Source organism: Ailuropoda melanoleuca, chromosome 8 (assembly GCF_002007445.2).
Source record: "Ailuropoda melanoleuca isolate Jingjing chromosome 8, ASM200744v2, whole genome shotgun sequence".
In the NCBI taxonomy this organism is placed as follows: domain Eukaryota; kingdom Metazoa; phylum Chordata; class Mammalia; order Carnivora; family Ursidae; genus Ailuropoda; species Ailuropoda melanoleuca.
Genome location: NC_048225.1, coordinates 78,754,827 through 78,775,500, shown reverse-complemented (window position 1 = coordinate 78,775,500; position 20,674 = coordinate 78,754,827). Strand labels below are relative to the sequence as shown.

Genomic DNA, 20,674 nt, shown 5'->3' with positions numbered 1-20,674 from the left:
GAGAGGGACACAGAGCTGAAAAGGCTTCCCCGAACTTGCCCAGTGGAAGACAATACTGCCCTTAGGTTCCAAGCAAGGAGGCCCCTGGCCTGGACCTATGTGTTAAGGGGGCTCCCACACCTTATAGCACACACACACACACACACACACGCACACGCTTAGGAAGATCGTGTGAATGGCTCTGGCACTGGGATCTAGCGCTCAGAACAGGCCTGGAGCCACCCACAATCCCAAACCCCTCTTCTTCTTTCTAGCATCCCTTCAGCCCCAGGGAAATAGCTCACATCTCCTGCCCCTGTCCTCCAAACAAAAGGCAGCTGCATCTAAATGCCATGAAGGTTTGTGGGTTTCATCCTGCAGACATTGAGCCACGGGGAGAATTTGAGGAACAGAGGCATTTAGGTATAAGAGAAGAGACAAATTAACCTGTCAGATCCTTCCTCTTGGTGTAAATGCAATACTTCTTGCATACCCAATGATTGTTTCCTAGTAAGTGCCAGGTGTCTCTTATCTTCCTCCTCTTTGTATTCTAATTTAAGGTTCCAGAAGAATTCACAAATGATCACAGTATTGGCAACAGATGCAGGTAGCAGCTGAGGAGCTTTTTGCAATATTAAACAAATCATATTACCCTTTAAATTTGTGTGTGTGAGTGAAGCGTGAAACCAATATTTTTACTGGTGACTAAAAAAGTATTGAATGTTAAAGCTATACATTGTTTTCTTTTGGTAAAAATACTTTTATATATTTAATTACAGTTCAAACATTCCAATTAAAATTCAACTTTATTGAAAATATTTACATTTGATATTTCATCAGGGAACCTAGAGTAGACATAGTTTGACATGCCCATTCCTTCCTTTATGTACAGCTAAAACCCTGATTATTATACGTAAGATAAAGATCAGAAGATTCTGAAAGGCAAAGAGAAGGCAGACTGGCTAGAGACGTCAGAACCCAAGGAATGACAGTGGTCGGAGCCTTGGATTTTCTTTTTGCCTCATATACTCCAGACTTGGAGCTAAACAACCCAGCAACTCAGAAGCACCAACGGGCAGACAAAACAAGCGCCAGCAAAAGCCACCTCTCTCTCACCAAAGGACTAGGAAAGGAGCAGCCTAGCAGGCTGGAAACTTGTTAGACTATCACCACTCTACCCCAGCCAAACGCCACAAAAAAATATCAGCAACCCTATCCATGCCAGAAAAGTCTAAGTGGGAGCCTAGACTTTCCCTTCACAAGACCATAATGAGGTGCCCCCAACACAGCAGATGGTGTCAGAGAAAGTTGAGTATGGTGCCTGGACTCTCATCCTCAGTGGCCAGTAATGAGCTCCCCCCACCCATGGTGTCCATAGAGACCACGCTGAGAGCCTGGACTTCTGCCCCCAACAAAAGAAACAAGCAGCCCCTCTCCTTCCCCTCTGGACAGAGGCCTAGTGGAGAATCAGGACTTTCACCAGCACCCAGTAGTAACGAAGCCACCCTTACTGCAGAGTGTGTAGGGGCTGGAGCTCCCACCTCCACCTAGTAGTAACAAGTAGCAGGCCCCTCAGAGGTCAACTGTCAACAAAGGACAAGTGGGGAACCTAGACTTCTACCTCCACCTTACAGTCACGATGTGAAGACTCCCAAAAAACCCAGCAAAAACGGGTTTAAATAAAATCTAGAATCTCAGAACATAATGGGGAAATGTTCAAGTTTCATTTGAAAATCATTTATCATATCAACAACCAGGAAGAGCTCAAACTGAATGAAAAAAGACAAACAATAGCACCAACATTCAGATGAAAGAGCTGGTAGAGCTACCCGACAAAGACATTAAGGCACAGCCATGATAAGGGGCTGCAGTGAGCAATCACAAACCTGCATAAAATAAATAAAAATATAAAAATACATAAAAAGAGAAGATGTCAACAACAAGATAAAATCAAAATGGGATTCTAAAATACATTCACATAACCCACAACAAGGCAGGAAAAAGGAAACAGAAAAACAAAAAATCAGAGAGAAGAATGAAAAAACAAAAAAGACTTCAACCCTATAAATAACCACACTAAACGTAGATGATCCATTCATCTTTCTCCATCTGACTTACTTCACTTGATTCACACCCTCTAGGTCCAACCATGTTGTTGCAATGGCAAGATCTCATTCTTTTTATGGCTGAGTAATATTCCACTGAATATACATACCACATTTTCTTTATTCATTCACCTATCGATGGACACTTGGGTTGCTCCCATAGTTTGGCTGTTGTAAATAATGCTGCAGTAAACATAGGGGTGCATGTATCTCTTTGAATTAGTGTTTTTGTTTTCTTTGGGTAAATACCTAGTAGTGGAATTACTGGATCATATGGGATTTCTATTTTTAATGTTTTGAGGCATTTCCGTACTGTTTTCCACAGTGGTTGCACCAATTTGCATTCCCACCAACAGGGCACAAGCGTTCCTTTTTCTCCTTGCCAACACTTGTTACTTCTTATCTTTTTGACATTATCCATCGTGACTGAAGTGAAGTGATAATCTCTTTGCAGTTTTGATTTGCATTTCCCTGAGGATTAGTGATGTTGAGCATTTTTTCATGTGTCTGTTGGCCATCTCGATGTTTTCTTTGGAAAAATGTCTATTTAGGTTCTCTGCCCATTTTTTTTTTAAAGATTTTATGTATTTATTTGACAGAGATAGAGACAGCCAGCGAGAGAGGAAACACAAGCAGGGGGAGTGGGAGAGGAAGAAGCAGGCTCATAGCAGAGGAGCCTGATGTGGGGCTCAATCCCATAACGCCGGGATCACGCCCTGAGCCGAAGGCAGACGCTTAACCACTGTGCCACCCAGGCGCCCTGTCTGCCCATTTTTTTAATTGGATCTAGTGCTAGGCAAAGAAATCTTAGACTTGACATCCAAAGCACCCTCCAAAAAAGGAAAAAAATAATAAATTTCCAGGGATTAAGGAGTGAGTGGGGGAGAAGTGTATGGTTATTAAAGGTCAACATGAGGGATTCTTGTGGTGATGGAAATATTCTTTATATTAACTGTATCAATGTTAATACCCTGGTTGTGAAATTATACCAGTCCTATAAGATAGTACCATTGGAGGAAACTGGGTAAAATGTATGTGGGATGTCTCTATATTATTTTTTATAATTGCATGTGAATCTACAATTATCTCAAAATAAAAATTTTAATTAAAAATTACATTCAGGGGTACCTGAATGGCTCAGTCGGTTAAGTATCTGATTTTTTATTTTGGCTCGGTTCATGATCTTAGGGTCGTGAGATCAAGCCCCATGTTGGGCTCCACCCTCAGAGTGGAGTCTCCTTGAGATTCTCTCTCCCCCTCTCCCTCTGCTTCTCTCCTCACTCATGCACTCTCTCTCTCTAAAATAAATGAATAAATAAAATCTTCAAAAAAATATTAAAAACTATATTCATTATTTGCAATTTGACTTTTTCTTTTCAATTTATTATGTAATTGTAAATGCTTAAAAAAAATTTTCCACTAACATATATGAAAAATAATACTAAATTTTCACTTTTAAACATTTACGTTCATTGATAACTTAGATGAAAACACACTCAAATGTCACCCCTTGTTTAAAAATCTTTCCATGGCTCTCCAAGATCTATAGGATAAAAACTCCTTAGCTTGGCGTTCAAGGCCATTTTTGTTCCATCAACCCTTACCCGTCAACCTGGACTCATCCTCTACCATTGCCCACCTGCCCTGCCCCCACTCCTCTCTCCAACCCTTGTCTGCTTAAAGTTCCTTAATGTGCCTTGCTGTTTCATGTTTTTTTGCTCACTCTGCCCCCCAAACACCTTCATAGCTTTCAAAACATCAATGCTTTATATCAAGATTCAGCTAAATCCCCACTCCTCTAGGAATTCTTGCTTATTCCTCCCTTAACACCCAGGCCAGAGAGAATTTGCCCTCCCTCTGCAGTCACACTATAATTTGTACATCTGTCTTGGTACCTAACTCTCAGCTGCTTTCATGTCTTTTTCCCCCTTCTAGCCTGTGAGCTCCTTGAGAATAACCACCTTTGCATTTTTAGTGCCTCAAGTAGTGCCTGACACATAGGAGATGGTCAAGCACATGTTTATGGAACGAATGGCTGAATACCCAGCTCACATGACTCCCCTATTCTGTTGGTTTCCTTGTTCTCCCTTTTCTCATCTTTCCCCCAATAAAATTCATTTCATATTCTTTTGAAATCCTTTAGACTTTGTTCACAGGACTAATATGGAATAAATTCATGATCTTATAGTCAGCTGTTGGATGCTCACCTAAGAGTCCTCAAGGATGGGGATTTTTCAGACACACTTTGGACACATCAAAGAGCTCAAAATTGATTGGTAAGCAAATTGTTCAATTGATTGAATGAACAAAAGAATGAATGACTTTGAAATACCTTGTAAATTACACAGTGTAGATTTTTGGTTTTTTGTTTTACTTTGCTCCAGGATGTTTTACAGAGAGAGAGAGAGAGAGAACAGAAAGATACATGAAAATCATATAAAAAGCACAAACGAAAAGAATGACTATGTGGTTGGAATCATGAACATGACTGTGCAACTCTTGAGTTTGGGGTTAAGTCTTGCGAAGTGTTCTTTGGAACTGACAGAAGGAGGGAGGGTGAGAAATCATCATATTATTCCCAGCTGCTTCGGGAGGAACCCCAGTTCGAGCCCTATTGTTCATGTGCAGGGAAAAAAAGAGACAGAAAGACATAACAAAATTATCAAAAGGCACATTTCACTTTTATGCACAGTCTCAGTCTTGAGAAATTTACAATTGTAATCATTCCAAATGTTTTCCTTTAGGATGATTTAATGAAATAAAATAATGCATAGGAAGCAGTGTGGGCTTGAGCTCAGACAGGCCTGAATTCAAGCCCTGGATTGACCCTCTGCCAATTACAGCTGCCTGCCCTCTCTGGCTCTGGTTCCTTAGCCATAAAGTGCGGTATCAGACCACCTACACATGGGACAGGTGGGAGCATCAAATAAGATAATGTGCATAGACTGTGGAGCATAATTCCTGCCACATAGTAGGCCAATAAATTATGACTCTCTTTCCCCATCAGAAGCACCAATCTCAAGATTATGAACTTCCAAACACCTTCAAGTGAAATATTTTTCTCATTTAGACTATATTAGAAGCTAAAGTTATAACACCAGGAGAATACTTAAGGAAAGTATGATGTGTGTCAAAAATGCTAGATACCCTGCAGGGCTCTCAATAAACACTTATTGACTGACAAATGTATTGTCAGAGCATAAAATCACAGAGATGGGAAGAGGTAACAGCATAAAAAGGTAATTTGAAATCAGCACAGGATAATAATTATACTTCAATAAGTATTTTATTTCTCAAAAGCAATAGTAAAGGAAACTGGAAATCATTTGGAAAAAAAAATCGGGTTTTCTCTTACAGCCTCAAGTTTATATGAATGCCTACAGGCACCGTACCCCAAAAGCTGGTATCTTACTCGTAATATTGGAAGAAGCGCTTCAGGTATCAAAGGGTATATGTATTCATGACATCCATTGTCATGTCTTTCTACATGACCCAGGGAGCAGGAGACCCAGTTGTCCTAACTACTTATGACTGAAGCACCTGCTAGAACACTTTCTAGAGTGTCATCGACCCAGAAGACAGGGCTTACCTAACCAATATTTATTGAGCTTTATTATGTGCCAAGTACCATGCTGGGCTCAGGAACACCAAATGGATGGATCACAATCCCTGTCCTCAAGAACGGAGGTAGACTTATAAATAAATAATTTCAAGTAAAGAGTGACCGGCTATCCTTGAGGTATGTCTGAGGACATATGATAGCACAAAGAAAGGAGTGGACCATTTAAGCTGAAGGATTAAGGAAATATATCTCAGAGGCAATAACAATTGAGCTGGACCTTAAAGGATAAAATGTTTGCCATGCCAACAGAAGGTAAGGGCAGTCCAGGCAGGGGGATCCCTCAGACAAAGACTCAAAGTCCAAACAAAGGGGACAAGTCAGGAAATCCAGGGTAGTTCCATAAGAACTGGGTCATTTATAAGCCATACATAATGTATGTATATATAATATCTTACATGTATAAGATATTATATCTTTGTGAAATTGGCATCAAATAATTATTCCCTGGGTGCCTGGGTGGCTCAGTCATTAAGCGTCTGCCTTCGGCTCAGGGCGTGACCCTGGAGTTCTGGGATCGAGCCCCACGTCGGGCTCTTCCGCTGGGAGCCTGCTTCTTCCTCTCCCACTCCCCCTGCTTGTGTTCCCTCTCTCGCTGGCTGCCTCTCTCTCTGTCAAATGAATAAATAAAATTTTAAAAAAATTATTCCCATTTTATTGATGTGTATAACATGAACTTATAATCCCTACTCCATGAACTCATCAGGTTCAACTAATATATATATTTATTAGAGGGTGGTGGGGGCAGAGGGAGAGGGAGAGAGAGAATCCCAAACAGGCTCCAAGCCCAGCAGAGAGTCCAACAAGAGATCATGACCTGAACCGAAATCAAGAGTCAGACACCTAACCAACTGAGCTACCCAGGGGCTCGGTTCACCAAATATTTTTAAATTGAATACCCGTACTTGTTCTCGGTTATAGATCATTAAATGGCCCTTCATCATTGATGCCTTGCTTCTCATAGGTTCTTGAATTTATATGAGACTGGCCACTCACAATTATGAAGGTCCTGGGGAGGGATGCAAAGGAAGGAAGCTGAAGGATAAAGAGACACAAACTGCCCAGTGTGGGCATCTCAATGACCCAAAAAAATAAGCCAACATCCTGGAGAAGTAAATGTTTCACAATGGTCAAAAATATGATAGGACTGTGCGTAGTAAATGCATATACATCAACCATACACATTATGAAACTTAAGCCATAGGTTCTTGATTCCACAGTATGAAAATAGAAAAATTTCCATTGCAATAAACAATAAAAACAAAAAAAATAAAATAACTAAAAACAAAGACAAGACATGCCAATTTATGGTAAGACCCACTACACCCTAGGCTTCGGGGCTACTACGATCACCTTATTTATGCTACAGAAATAGCCAATAACGTTGCCCACGGACCTCCACTGCAGGAATCACTAAATGATCTCAGTATGTTTTCCCACTGAACCTGAGATAAGGGGATACGGTGAGGTCAAAGAACAAAGTGAAAGTGTGTGTTGTGCCGATGAAAACAGTGCTTTTTAGGCATCACTGAAATGGCCCTATGGTTACATTAAAATTGCCACTTCAAAATGTCATCTACCCAATTTCATGTCTCATGCCTGCCAGAAAAATGCTTATGTGACCTTTCCTAAGGTCACATAATTTCTCTGGGCTTCTAATTCCTCTCTTGTAAAATGAAGACTTGGACCTCGATAACCTCCAAATCAGTTCCCTTGCTGACAGTTTGTAATTCTGACTTTCTTTTTACCCCACATCTAGGTCTCCCAAGCCTCTATCAGGACTAGCAACTAACTGTCTTGGGTGGCAGAGATTTGGCACATGGCTGGGTGGATTCTTGGCCCAAACAGCACAGTTGAAATACCCCCATGGGCCTGTCTGGTCAGTTTGTTTTTCCCCCCACCTCGGGCAAATGCGTGCTAGATATAAAGCTGCAAGACATTGATAACTGTTCCCAAATTGTTAAGTTGAACCTCAAGATTTACCTTGCCCACTGTGGTTTCATTTCCTGCCCGGAAACAGAGCTCGGTGCTGCAGATGGGCCCCACGGTGACAAATGTCTCTGAGACAGGTTTTGCGTTCAGCATGGTTTCCTTTGCTGTGACATATTGGTAAACACCACAGAGCCTTCTTTTTGTGGTGTCAGGCAGAAAGCACAATTCCGATGAACTTCACCTCGGATTTCCTACTTATGGATGAGGTGAGTGTGAAGTGTACCCTGGAGTTTTGGTGTGAGGTGGAGCCCCCCCCGACTCCCACCCCAGCAGTGGTTCCCAGCCTCATGGAATTTACACGGTATGGAAAGAACAGCCCCCAAGGGTTTCAACCAGGAGGTGACAGGTGCACTGAACATTCCTCCACAAGGATCACAGAGTTGCCCCAGGCAGAGCCCACCAACACTGAGGCACAGCCTTCCAGTGGGGGCAGGGAGTTCCGTCTGGACATTTGTAAGGGCATATAAGGCGGTGTTTAAAAGCATGAATTATGAAGCCAGAGACCCGAGTTCAAGTTCCATCTCTGCCCCTTACCACCTCGTGACTTGAGCAATCCAAGCCTCAGCTTCCTCTTCCATAAAACGAGGCTAACAGTGGAATCTAATAATCAGGGATATTGTGAGGATCACATAGGACAATGAATGCAACGCAGTAAGATGTGGTAGCTAGCATACTCTGCTGAGTCGTACTTGAGCCTGAGACAGAAGGAAAACTCCATACGACTGAACTTACCTTTGTTTAAAATCTTGATAGTTTGTTCATCATGAAGTTCTTGCATTTCTCAATTAAAAAAAATAATGCATTAAAGTATTACTTATCTTGGTTGTTGAGGGTTTTTTGCCATCCCTTAAATCTTACACATGCCTACAAACTCAGTAACTGTTGCTTGTTATCATTTTACCATCATCATACAATGACTGCACAGCACAATTTAGCAGTTAATTATTTAATGTCTCGTATTAGTCCTTGTTCCAAGTGCTTATGTCCTGTTTTCCAACTAATTTGTACCCTTATTAAGGGCAGAAATTATGACATATGTCTTTTATGCCTAACACTGCTGAGTACATAAGAGCTTCAAGTAAGTGCATGTCCAGCGCTTGCTTATAGCCATTAGTAGGCAATCCACCTCTCTGCTGCGTTTCAATTGTGTCATGTGTTTGAAGATCCTTGTGGACAGGGACGACAGCTGGCATTATCCTATGCCATGTCTGGCACAAAGATGGAAGGACAAAATCAAAGAACAGGCAGGGAACTCTGAGTTTATCTCATCCCACCTGCTCACTTTACAGATAAATTATTTGATGCCCAAAGAAGGATGATGTGGCCGAACCAATCAACGATAGCACTGGGATGAGAATTCCATTCTCCTGGGCTTTTTCCACTCCAATACTTTGCGAATTTTCTTTTATCTCTCTATTCCTTTCAGCATCAAGCACAGAGCTCTGCATGTAGGAAAAATTCAGTAAATGATTTAGATTATTGATTTCTGGAACTTGAGTAATCTTTGCTTAAAGGGGGAGTATGGAGTCATTGATTGGGAAAGTGTACGTGTATTTGACAACTCTCCATAGCCCCCGGCTCAGTGCAGCAAGGCGATTAAGAGAATACTGGATTCAGAGTTGGAGAGCTCTGAGTCAAGTCCTGGCTTCACTACTTTCTAGCTATGTGACTTTGGATGAAATGAAGTTTCTTAACTTAATTTTCCTCTTCCAAAGCATGAATACAATAATGGTACTTACCTCATAGAGTTGTGAAAAAATCACACAAAACGAAAATACGTAAAGGGGATGGCAGACTGCCTGACATAGTAAATGCTCAACAAACACTAGGGATTATCGCTACTATAAAATTAAGCCCTAAGAATTAGGTGGGCTATGGGCAGATGGAAAATGTTATATGTACAGTTGTATAATATACTCATATTTTTATATTGTGGTGGATTAAAGATTGGGAATGGGGGCTAAATCATCAGGTGAGCACTTAGGATTATGCTAGATCTATCCCATAAAGCCTCTTAAGTAACTCTAATACCCATTATACTCTGCAGAATCTCGGTTCCATATAACCATGACGGGGACTCCACCGCCTCCCCCCACCCCCACCAGCTGCCCAGCTCCTGAAATTTTACAGATTTCCAAAAGCCCTGGGAGCCCAGGCCAGTAGACGATAAAAAGGGACCTGTCATAGACTCAACAATAGCTCACTAGGATGCCATTTTTAGTTCCATTGCAAAAGAAAACAAACTATATTATCAAGGATGCCCGATCAATAAGCAGAAACCCAAATAAAGTAAGACGCTCCATGACTTGAAATACTGCCAGCACGCGCCCGATGCTGTGAACAATGGCTAGAATAACCCGGGGAAACCAATTGCACGGTTCACCTCACACAGTACCTCACCTACATTTACTGTCTTTTCCCCTCAGCACAAAGCAAGACTCGGAACCTAAGCTTATAGGACTTCACAGGAAGATGTGAGCTAGAAATCTCTGTGAAAAGCAACTGTGTTTTAGTACTTAGAATTGGGGGGGAAGAAACAAACTTGGACATCCCAAATTTCCAATCAAAGATCACAATATTTTGCAACTTGTCAGTATTTTTATTCCAAAATCCTCGCACCGCTTCAACTTGTCTGGCATTAACATCCCAAGGAAGCAAATAAGGGTTCATGGAAGCCACAAAACTTTAAAGAACGCTTAATGTTCACGGCACTTTGGTAGTAAAAATGAGAGAAAATACAGAGAAAATCGTTTCCATCTTGGGTCAAATCCTCCATGGGGACTCTGAAAGTTCTCTTAAAATTCAAGGTTTCCCCAAAGCAGCGTGGTATCCTAAATTGGATCCTAAAACAAGCAAACAAACAAGGACATTAGTGGATAAACTGGTAATAAAATCTCAAGATTCCATAGATCAATGACTAGTATACTATGCATGCTAATCTCTTAGTTTTGACGAATGCACCACAATTACATTAGATGTTCACGTTAGGGGAAACTGAGTGAAAGGTATTTATCTTTGCGATACTTCTGTAAATCTAAAATTATTCCAGAGTTTATTCAAAACTTTATTTTTGAAATAGCAATAAAACAGGGGTGCCTGGGTGGCTCAGTCATTAAGCATCTGCCTTCGGCTCAGGGCGTGACCCTGGAGTTCTGGGATCGAGCCCCACGTCGGGCTCTTCCCCTGGGAGCCTGCTTCTTCCTCTCCCACTCCCCCTGCCTGTGTTCCCTCTCTTGCTGGCTGTCTCTCTCTGTCAAATAAATAAATAAAATCTTTAAAAAAAAAAAAAAGAAAGAAAGAAATAGCAAAAAAAACAATAATAGTAAGTCAAGATTTCTTTGCTGAAGAGCTTTTGTTTGACGGATGGGAAGGCTTGGGATTGTTATCCTCTATCCCAATGAAAAGTATATTAAAAAGACAAAACCTCCAGCCTTTGATAAGAGCAACCAAACGATGGTGGCCAATTCCTTTTCCCCTCAAGGTAACACGTTGGGAAGGTAAAGAGAGCTGGCCGCTCTAGGATTCGGGCTCTCCAATCTGTAAAATGGAGAAAATGGTCTCACTCTCAGGTGTCTCTGTGGGGAATAAAGGACACAATGGAGGCAGAGCCCTGGACACATGTCAGGAGCTGGGAGAGGGGCATTTATTTCCCTTCGCTCCCACTCAGGACAGCCCCACAGGCAGTGCCTGTCAGCCTTCTGGGGTTGGGGGGGCGGAGGAGGGCTCCTCTGTCTTGGCCAGCAGAGCTCCCTGTGTTGCTGACCTCTGGAGGACCTGCCAGATGGATGAGCACCTGGACAGCGAGCTGCAGTCTCTCCCTCAGCCGTCCTCCTAGAAAGCAGCTTGTGCCCTGCTGGGCTCCTATCCAGCCCTCTGGGAGTAGCTCTGTCCTTGCACGACTTTCTAAAGAACAGCCCACCCATCACTCTGTGGGGATAGGGAAACAGGACAGCCTATCCCTTACTTACCAATTTATTTTTTAATAAGAGTGAGAAGGGAGACAATGATCCATGAGCTGAGGCTTGGGGGCCCAGCCCCTGCCCCACAGAGTGTCACCAAGCTACGTCACATGGAGGCTCATTTCTACAGCAAACCTTGCTCCCCTTGTCTTGACTCAACTTTAAGTATATCCATGTTGACTCACTGCCTCTTGTTTCCAGGAAACTCTTAAATTAACTAGACCTTGCATTGTGTGAGCCCCTCCGTTCTTCCTGGCATTGTCTGTCCTTGCAGACAGAGAAGATGTGGTGAAAGTCCCCAGCTTTTATGTTCTACCTCCATAGGTTGTGAATTTCTTAAATAATCCCTATTCCAAATATGCGGCCTTATTATCCTAGCAGCCATTCAAATGTCCCAGAAATTTAAAATGTTTCAGTTTGTATTTTCTCCCAATAGCCCCATCTACCTAGAGGTATCCACCTGTTCCTGCCAGCCCATGGCTTCCTTCAGAAGTGTACCTAGTGGTCAGGGTACCCGTTGGGTATGCCGGTATTAACAAGAACATTTCTCATGATTTTTGGCCACTTTAGCATCTAGGCCCCTTTTATGTTTGGGGAGTCCCTCTCCCCATGAGGCTGAGCTGGTCTATGGAGGTGAGCAATGATAGATATTTGATGTTAGATATATCTGGCCACAGAGCCCCTGAGTCTGGCCCTTTGACCTTCCTGGAAATTCTACGAGCCAGGGCCTGTGAACTAGGATTCACAGGTCAGCAACCTGTGTAGTCACACAGGGCCCCAGGCTCAGCGTGGTCTCGTGCTTGGTTTAATGCTCTGCTGTAAGTCTTCCAATTCTTACAATTTTGATCCAAAGGCTTCATATTTTCATCTGGCGCAGGCCCTGCAAGTTATGTAGCCAAGCCTGCTGTAAGCTAGCTGACACGCTTTAGGTCAGGGAGTTCTTAACCTTTTGTGTGCCTGGTAAAGCCTATGAAGTGAATGGAGAATGTTTTGTTTTTTTAAAGATTTTATTTATTCATTTGAGAGAGAGAGAGCACAAGCAAGGGGAGGGCAGAGGGAGAAGCAGGCTCCTGGAAGAGCACAGAGCCCAGCCTCCCGGCCAGATGACTCTGAGATCAGGACCTGAGCTGTAGTCAGAAGTGTAACCAACTGAGCCACCCAGGTGCCCCAAGAATGTTTCTAAATGCACAAAATATAATAACCAACAATTCCGAAATATGGTTAGAAAATTTTTTTAAACAAATATATGATAACAGAATATCTGTGCTTTTTTTATTAGTACATTAAATAAATCTAGTGGTAGGTCTAATAAACCACTCTTACCCAGAAGTAGTAATGAGCATAAACAATATTTTGAAATGTCTGCAACAGCTGAAATTGACTTAAAAATATCTGTGATTTCTGACAGTAATAAATTCTCAGATCAGAACCTGGTTTGTTATCTGCATTCAAAACGGGGAAATGCTAAGCTCAGTTTTTTTTTTAAGACTTTATTTATTTATTTGTCAAAGAGAGGGAGGGAGAGGGAGAGCGAACACAAACAGGGGGAGAAGCAGAGGGAGAAGCAGGCTCTCCGCTGAGCAGGGAGCCCAAAGCGGAACTCGATCCCAAGACCCTGGGATCATGCCCTGAGCCGAAGGCAGATGCTTAACTGACGGAGCCACTCAGGTATCCCTGGAAATGCTAAACTCAGTTTAAGACTAACCAAAAGAAGTGATTCATCCAAGTCACAGAGCCCCTAAATTTTAATTACAATTTAATTTAATTTTAAAACTAAATTAAAATTTAATTGAAATAAATTCTCTTTCTGCTCCAATCAGCCAAAGTCGTTACTTTGTTGTTTACAACAGAGAAGCCTGTAAGATAGAGGTGCCCAGTGTGACCCAGGCTCTAGGACCAGCCCTGAGTTTTCCAGGGTTTGCCACAAAAAACCAAGGGAATACTATAGTCACAGTGGCTCCAGGTGAGTTAAAGAGGCAGCCAACACAGCCCTGCCCTCCACTATTAGGATCTTTGAGGAGGAAGTGTCACCTCAGGACACTGTCTGGAGATCAGGTGAGAAGCTCCACGTGTATGGTATAAACCAAGTGATGTAGGTGGTCCTGCAAGCAGAGATCCCTTCTAGCTAGGAAGAGAACTATTAATAATGGTTCTACATTATAAAAAGGGAGATAAGACACACAGCAGGACAGTCGTTGCTCCAAAGCCACCAGCAAGCTAACGGAATGTGGAACAGTCCCCTTCACCCAGGAGTGTCTGTTCTCACCTAGATCACCTCTCACGTATTTCAACAGGAGTTCGTTTTGTTCAGATCTCAAAAGAAATATGATCCAAACACACCCCCGCATGTACTGTTTTCTTGTCCCTCTTCCACTCCTCGATTTGGGAGGGGCCACTCAAAAGCCCATTGAGGCAATGGGAATAGCTACCTTTGGGACACAGGCGAGAAGCCTGGGTTTGTTTAGCAAGAGTAGAAAACAATTCATTTGCAGATATCTGGAAATTTTCAAAGTTGTTTCATATCCATTATTGCACTTCAGTTGTAGGCAAACACTGTTATGCCCATTTTATAGATGAGAAAATTGAGGGTCAGAGAAGTTGAAACTTGCCCAAGGTCACCCAGACTTCTTGCCTCTTAGCCCAGTGTTCTTTCCTCTGCCCACATCTCTCCTGTGAGCAGATCATGACTAAAGGGGAGGCTGTCTTTGAGAGGGAAGTACATTCATGCAGATCATCTAAAAACCAAGATACCCAAACCCCAAATTCTGTAGAGCAGGTGTCAGCTAAGAGAGGAGAGGCTCAAAAAAAAAAACAGATTGCCAGATCCTCTGGTTCCCGAATAGGTTTCGAGATCTGAGCCCCCAGCACAGGACAGAATTCATTTGGCTGGTGACCAGCACACAGAGTCCTTCCCATTCCTGCCTGGGAGTTATGCTCATAACAACAGCAACAGCAGGAAAAGGGCTTCACGAACATAAAAATAAACAAACTTTCTATTTTTAGCAGGGCTGCAGCTGTGAGAGCTTCATTATTTGCATTTTAGCTGCTGCATTCTGAGGGAGGAGAGGCAAGGGGAGAGGGGTGGGGGACGAGGACAACTGGGGGCAGTCACTCTGGGAGCCAGATTTTCCGTTGCTGTGCCCAATGACACACAGGCCACAGAAACCAATGTCCAGCCTGGAAGTCTCTGGAGTCTGCAGGTCTGGAAAAACTGGAGAGGGTCAACCAGGAAGCCGGTCCATCATTGGGCTCTTTTCTGGCCATATATAGAAATAAACAATCTTTTACCCACATGGTTTTTAGAGCCACAGAAAACTGTTGCCTAGTGACTCCTTCGGAGGAATAGAAGCTCACTTGCGAGTAGAGACCTTTTTCATCTTAACTCAGGCTCTCGGAACGTGTGGGAATCTCACAGGAACTCAGCTCCAGCATGTTCCGGGTTTAAACACTGTGTCCAGAATTCTCGATGAGCCCGCAGCATTTTCTCCTGCCCAGCCCTCACTGACGGCTGGCAGCGTCAGGAACTTGACAAAGGACAAGCCCGCCGCTGGAGGTGGGGAAGGATAGAAGCTATCATTCTCTTTTCTGTTTCCCTGGAACAGGACCAGGTGTTGTGAGAAGAAAGTGTTCCAAGGCCGCCACAGAGGAGGGGTAGAAAGGTCCTTTCCTTACGATAAATGTCACAGCAGCTTTAGGAAAAGTGTCTACCTGATCTGATTTCAGAAGAAAGTCTCTTTGCCCATGCTAATCCCTTTAACCATGCCATACCTTGACCCCATGTCATCTTTAATTATGTTCTTTTCCCTTCCTGTGTCCCTTTTCGTGCATAGTCCGAGCTATATTTTCAGCCCTTTGTGAGGAGATAGCATTGCAGGCCCCAAAACCATCCTGAGGAAGGAAAGAACCCAGTGCTTCCTCAGGTGCTTACAAGGAGGTAAATTCACAAGGAAAGGTGCCATGCTCTTCCATGCTTGGGGAATGCCTGCACAACCTCCGAGATGTGGCCTTCCAGCCAAGGGACTTCCTTCACTGGCAAATGTTTTCCTGAGAACTGTACCACCCCTGCTCATTCAGAGCTTGCAGCCCAGCATGGGGGACAAATAAACAGGTGATTTCCTTACTGTGGGCAGCTCTGTGGTGGGTCAGCACAGAGTCCCTTGGGAATACAAAGGCCTGGCTTTTTCCTCAGCCTTGGAAGGTCAAGATGTTTTCAGAAACGATGGTGGCTTCAGGCAAGGTAAGATTGGGTAGGGGTAAGAATATCTCTTCAAAGGCTCGTCATCTAAGAGTAGCTCTCAAATAATATGGCAAGAGATATGACAAGACTAAAATAGACGAGAACAAATCCAGCACCGCAAAGACAGTTGGTTTCTACTTCCCAGTAACATTTATCTTGTTCCCCATAACATTACTGAGCAAACCAATTGTGGTCCAATCATAAGAAAGAGTATCATTCTCTATTTGAACATGGATTTCCACAGCTAACAATGTAAGCCCTAGAACTTGAGGCTGAAAGTGATCATACGGACTAAATCTCCAAGGATAGCAATCCCTTCCACAGCGTCCCTGACAGGTGGTCACCCAGCCTCTGCTTGAATTGTTCCAGAGATAGAGCGCTCTGCACTGATCAAGGCAACTAGTTAGTTAGTTAGTTAGTTAGTTAGTTAGTTAGTTAGTTTTAAAGGCAGGAGCTAGAGTAGATAGTGGTCTCCTACCAGGCTGGAGTTTCTGACTCCAGTCTCTCAGTCTCTCTACACTGTATTAAATCCTACAAAAGGCCACCAGCTTGACTTTTTTTGAGAGTGGTCTGTCCATTGTTCAAAATCTGCAGTGACCCCCAACTACCACCGTACAAATTCTAACCTCCTGCTAAAAGAGTAGAACAGCCCATATCAAAATGTAACAATGGTTATCATTGGTCACCAGGTTTATAGACGATATTTTGTTTTTCTCCTTCATACTTTTGAGTCTTTCCCTCGTTTTCTGCATTAGAGAGAAAAAGAGAGATTGAGAAAGGATCATCGAATAATTAATGTTATTTGCAGAAAAGTCCTACCATTTATTCCTTCTCTACACCTTTGTGCATGGTGAGTTCAACCTAGAAACCTTTCGCTCTCTTTCCTTGTCTTCAGATTCTTCCGCAGCTCCTAAATTCTGGCCAACCCAGCTCTATCAGGATGGTTTTCATGAGTGTTCCAGCCCTTACTTCCCTTCAATTTAAATTTTAAAACTTAGCACTTTGTTATAAGCAGTTTTCTGATATCTGCTAATCATTTCATGGATCAGTTTCACAGTTGACTGTAAATTCCTTAAAGACCATATCATAGCGCCTACCTAGCACAGTGCAGAGATTACTGCAGATTCTCTGGAAACAGTTGCCCATGGCTGGCTGGATGGCTGAAATCCCACTATGCCGCATTTATTAGCTCAGTTGGTTAGAGCACAGCTAGTAAGTGTCACATGTCATCCCTTCCTATGCTTCTCAAACTGGGAGGGCGGGTAACATCCCTGGAGGTATAGGAAAAGTGTGTGAAGTGCATATGAAGCCACAGGATATTAAAGAATGTCTTCCTAAGGCAACAATTTCCTACCCCTTAGGGCGGCTTTGGTGGAAGAGTTTGAGAAGCAATTTGTAGCCCATGCTTTTCCAAGGACAGGAATTTTCCAAGGACAGGAATTTTCCAAGGCAGATATCCAGATTCTGTTTGAGTTTATCAGTTTAGCCTTTGTGTCTAGATACTTTCAGATGACCAGTAGGTCTATACTCCACCAAGAAATGTTCCAGGAGTGCATCATTCATCCTGCATACAACAGCATAGACACCACTGGCCTGGGAGACAGAACACCTTGGTTCTTATCCAATTATACAACTATGGTGGGCAACCAGCCTCTTCAAGCCCCAGCTTCTCATCCACCCTGCCCTCCTAATAAAGATTGGGTTAAATTAAACAATACATGTGACATGTCTTTATAAACTGAAACTTATACATAAGCTCCAAGTGTTATTATTATTATTATTATTATTACCATCCCAGGGTAATTTGTTTGTGTCCCACAGACACAGAGGCTGCTTCCCCAACCTGTCCAGTTGATTAAAGTGGGTAGCAGTAGAGTTCTGAATCCAGAAAGTTCTGGGTTGAAGTCTGACTCTAGGGTAAGCTGGTCCATTTTTGTATATCTTATGTTTCTCATAGTACTGGGAACATACATGTGCTGAATAAATGTGTTTCTATTTCTCAGAATCTCTACTTATCATTTACCTGATCTTTGGGAAAAATTTTTCTTTAATTTTCCAAATCCCAGTGTCCTCATTTATTAGACTGGTATAGTATCTCATAGTGTTACGAGAAATTTAAAGGCAATGTGCATACACTGCTTAGCACATAAAAAACAATAAGTGAATGGTAGTAAACATAGAGAGGGTGAGAGTATTTCTGCAGCTTAGTAAATGAAAGCTATCCCATTATTTTGTGTTTTTGTCAGCCCTTCCACTTACCTATTATGAAAGAGCCAGCCCAGGGAGAGGAAGTTTGTTGATGGCAATGTTGAGGTTCTGAGTCACTGAACTAGTTAAGGAAGCAAACTTCAAAGGCACAGTTACTTTATGGGCCCTAGAGGCAAGAGGAATAAATAATTTCAGCCTTGACGAAAACTTCTGCCAGAATGAATGTGCTGGGTAGGGCAGGCTGGGGTTTCCCAGACGTCTCGCTGACAAAGTGACAAGAAATGTTTTATCTCGTCCACGTAAATGCTACGTGAAACCCACACAGTGGGCTCACTCAATAAATCGATACGTAAATCCGTCCCCAAGAGAAGAGCAGAAGACAAGGGGGAACCACAAAGAGAGGTAAAATAAGAACTCCGTGGGGCTCTCCACCAGCCCTGAGACCCCTGCCAGAAAACTGGAATCCAGAGGCCTGATGCTTACATTTGAGCAAAGCCTATGCTGAATTGCTTCAGAATGCCCGCCAGTTCACAACAGCCAGCCATGGTGCCCTGAACATAGCTTCCAAGACACAGCCCTGGGGGGCTATGCACCAGAAGCAGAAAAGGAACACTGAGCCTCTTCACGCCCCAGAGGTAGAAACAAAGCCAGCACCCCCCCACCCCATTAGAAGGGCTGGGGCAAGGCATTCTGGCTCTGGGACCTACAGGAGCACCCCAGAAAGCGCACAGCGCAGGCAGCCGTAGGACATGCATGCATGGGCAGATACATGCGTTATCAAAGGAGACATCCAAGAATTTCCGAAACTTTCCCTACTGCCAAGATTCAGAGCTACAGTCATGGAAGTAATATTTGTCCTGGCAGCCCAGAAGCAGCATTGAAGGCATTTTGGATGCTGCATTAAAAAGAATTCCCAAGAAAAGTATATTGTCACTGCTCTTTTCAGAGGATCTTCCACGATTAGAGTAATTTCTGTCAGAATTCGACAGTTTAGATGGGACGTTCTGAACAGAAATCTAATCACAAGAAGTAAATATAATAACTGGTATGAAAACGGGCTCTCCAAATCTGTTTAGAAGTCCAAAGCCAAAATGAAAAAGCAATGCCTTTTAAAAAGGGCTGTAAGGGAAGCTGGTGGAGAGCAGAGGAAATGCTTTCTTAGAATGGCTATAATTAAGCTGGAAAACTTGCTGGGTTTTGGATAACCTGCTAAAACTGAAACACGCACAAAACTAAAAATAAAAGACGGTATCTGCAGAAAATACTTGGCCAAGGTAAAAAGCACAAGGTTTTGCCGCCTTCCTGAGGCAAATGCCACTGAGACTGGAGACTGGACAGGTAGAACGGGCACTGCCAACTGGCTCAAAGCCCAGCTCTAGCGAGGCCAAGACTGTTGTCCACAAAGAGCCCATGTACGCACCGTGGAAGGGCCTGCTGGGCCATCCTGAACTCCCCACCGCATGGAGTAGATCTTAGCTTCCTGAAGCTCTCCTTTATGGTTCTGCCATTCACACGTCTGTCCAAACCCTTCTGGAATCCATTTACGTTGCCAGCTTGTACCACCTCTGGGAGGTAATCCATTCCCTAAATTCATTACCTGCTACGCGGTGTAGTATTTCCACTGACTTGTCTTGAACTTGCCTCGCTCGTGCTTCCAAGCTGCTGCTGTATTTCAGGATCTGGTGAACAAGTCTGTGCTCATCTTATCCACACCATTTATAGGAAGATCATTCCTTCCTAATAGCCTGCTCCTAGTCAGAAGCCCTTCTAACTTCAAAGGGTCCAGGCTGCCGTTTGCTGACTTTCTGGAGCCCCTTTTATGCTTCTAGACCTTCACCCAAGTGTCACAGGTAAGAATACACCACAGTTTTAGGGAGAGTAAGATAAGATTCTCAATGTAATATTTTCCATACCTGAAGAACATGCCCATTTGGGGGCAGCACTGTCCTGGGCGCAAACACATTATCTTCCATGTGCTTCTAGACTCAGGGCATGTGCAAACTGATGGGAGAGTGTCTGCAGGGAGTGCAGGGTGGATCGATGCTGCCCAGTGAAAGTCAACCTGGCTAAAACGGGCATTGCCAAGAAAGAAAAGCCAGTGTACTCAGTCCTCACCTTCATAGTGGGCTGTGATTGTATACTAAATACCCCACTTATTTTCACAACCCTGAGAGGGAAGACTTTCGTCCCCAACATACCTTTGTGAAACCAGGTGCTAAAATTAGTAGGGGGTGATCACTCAAATTTCCAGTCTCAGTCTGCATATCTGCTTATTTTGGCTTTTTTTTTTTTAATTAGATACTAGTGCTCTATTTCACTCCATTTGGAGCCCGCTAACCCCTTGACCACCGTCAAATACCTTTACTGAAAACTTGAGAAATAATGAGGATTAAGCAAAATGTAACAGCACTGTGGTTGCCCAGGGCCATTTATGAGTTCATCAAAGTTAGGATTTAACTGCCAAGAGAGTAAAATAGTAGGTGGGTGCTCTAACCTGCTTTTTAGTGAAGAATGCATCATCCACCCAGAATGAGAACATCTGGCCAGATGCCCACTCCTTTTCTTCTACCATAAT

At 43.1% G+C, this 20,674-nt stretch overlaps 1 long non-coding RNA gene across 2 annotated transcripts; it reads right to left on the bottom strand.

Moving 5' to 3' along the window:
* Positions 1-10,278: 10,278 nt before the first annotated feature.
* LOC117803412 lies at positions 10,279-20,252 on the bottom strand. Of its 2 annotated transcripts, XR_004627257.1 has the most exons (3): positions 19,520-20,252; positions 18,151-18,265; positions 10,279-10,538 (listed from the first exon to the last, which is right to left on the bottom strand). It is a non-coding gene; the product is annotated as an uncharacterized LOC117803412 (long non-coding RNA). The 2 variants fall into 2 exon arrangements; XR_004627256.1 differs by having other exon boundaries at positions 18,151-19,547.
* Between the last annotated feature and the right edge of the window lie 422 nt (positions 20,253-20,674).